This window comes from Talpa europaea, assembly GCF_964194135.1.
Source record: "Talpa europaea genome assembly, chromosome: 8".
In the NCBI taxonomy this organism is placed as follows: domain Eukaryota; kingdom Metazoa; phylum Chordata; class Mammalia; order Eulipotyphla; family Talpidae; genus Talpa; species Talpa europaea.
The window spans coordinates 120376050-120378284 of NC_140075.1; positions in this window are offsets into that span (position 1 = coordinate 120376050).

The window sequence follows — 2235 nt, forward strand, 5'->3', positions numbered from 1 at the left end:
AAACCAATGAATTATACAATTTAAAAGAGTGGACCTTATGGTATGTGACTATATCTCAAATTCAAAAAAGCCAGTGGCAATCCTTGAAAAATGGATTTTGACACTTCTGTTTCAGTCCCCATGGGTTCAAGAAAATACAAAAATACTTGCAATATTTGACAGATAATTCCACTGCAACAAATACTCGAATAAACCTTTTTAACCAAATTATTTATAGGTAGCAGCTGATAGCCCATTTGTACTCATTTTGCTTCTAAGCAATAAAGATTCTGAAAGTGCCTCGGAGTTTATAATTTCTCTCCTAGCCCTTTTTCAATTTATATTTCTCTCAAATAACTAAGGTTAACCAATTTCTTTATTTTAGAAATACTGTCATCCAGAAGCAGGTAAAATTATGCTGCTGTAATGATTAGTTGGCACAACCATCTTTAAGCAGTACTTTCAAATTTAATTCCTGTATATAAGACTATAAAAAGGCTAGGCAAGAAACAATTTTTCAGTATTGGCATTGCAATGTAATATGTGTGACCAGATTTTTTAAGCCAGGAAACAAATGCAGACATACTTTCCCTTGCAATAGAAATAGAATTCTAGACTTAATTGTATTCAGTAATAAACGTTTAAGTAAAAATTTTCCAAAGTTCTACCAAAAAAGAAAACAAAACAAAAAACCATACTCTTCCTCTTCTCTAACAGTGTATGTATATCTGGTTTTCAACATCAGAAGGCTGTAAACATTGCATCAGCAATATAATCTACAATAAAAGCTTTGTAAGCATTTGAAATAGAATGAATCATTAATACTATTCTGATATCACTGAGTTGCAATTTAAGTTAAACGAGAGTACTGATCCTTCTAAAAATACTAAGTGTAAAGAGTAGGGCCTACACACTTTAAGAAATAAACATCAGGGCCTCCCCAGTGGCGCAGCGGTTGAGTGCTGGACTGCCAAGCTGCCTGCAGCCTCTGCAGTGCTGGTTCAAACCCCGGCCACCGGGGAGGGTCCCACATGGCACGCAGACCTCTCCTGCCGTGCCTGCTGCTCCCCTCAGCAGTGTACTTTGGTCCTTCTGCCTGTTCTGTTCCCCGCTCTGGCTCTGGTGAATCCTTTCACCCTCCTGTGCTTCTGACTGTACCCAGTGCTTGTATAAACAAAAAAATAAATAAATAAATCTTTAAAAAAAAAATAAACATACATCAAGGTCTGCCATGATTAAAGCTACGTTAAAAAAAAAAAACAACATATTACAATAGGGTGACGTGGTTTTCATTGCTTAAGTTCAATGAAAATTGCATATATTCGGTTCTTGCGCTTAACAGTAGTTGACACGATGGCGGGGCTGCTAGCCACAAGAAAGACAAGCTCGGAAAGGATGGCCTCATCCAACTCAGGATTACTTTTGTAGTAATGTGTAGACACTGCTTGGCCAGCCCAAGAGATGACAACATTTGCCCCTTTAAACTAAGTTACCCCATTACCTTATAAAGATGTGAGGGTCAACATTTGTTTTCTTGAAGGCTCACCACTCCACAGTTTCCAACATAGTAACGCACACCACAAGAAGTTCTATTGAATCATGTATATGCCAACAAAGGTCTTGATAAAACAAGAAATGGGGGAAGTAACAAGTGATTTCTGAACCTCACACTTGAGTGAATCACTGTGTATACCAAAGGCAGGGTTTAGATGTCTCCATGTGAAAACATGGAGGATTCCTATCATGCCTGATAGGATTCTAAAGAAGAAAGAGCACATACTCCACATACTCTGTTTTTTAAATAGACAGGCCTCAAAAAGCAGTTTAATCAGTTTTTCTTTAATATCACATCTCTTCTAAATAATTCTCACTTTTCATTTCTAGAAAAGGTAAGAAAGAGTTTGCAAGAACACATGCAAACATGTGTCTCTAAGGCGATGAGCTGGTCTGCTAAGTTGCATTGTTTTATTCAAGTAAAAAGCCCTTCTAGAATAAGGGGCCTGTAGAGGAAACCAATCCCCTTCAACTCTTGGGCCTGCACACTTGGTAGGGTTTCTAGCATTCTGAAAGCCAACAGGTAGATGCTCATTTGAGCATTAGCAAAATGGTTTCTATTTACATTTTAAAAAATGTAACGCATGTTAAGTTTTCTGGCAGATTTTTTTTTTGTATGTTACAAAACAGAAAAGCAAAAGCTTAGAGTAAGAATCCTTTTGCGTAGAAAGACACAACAGATACTTCTTGACATCATGTCCT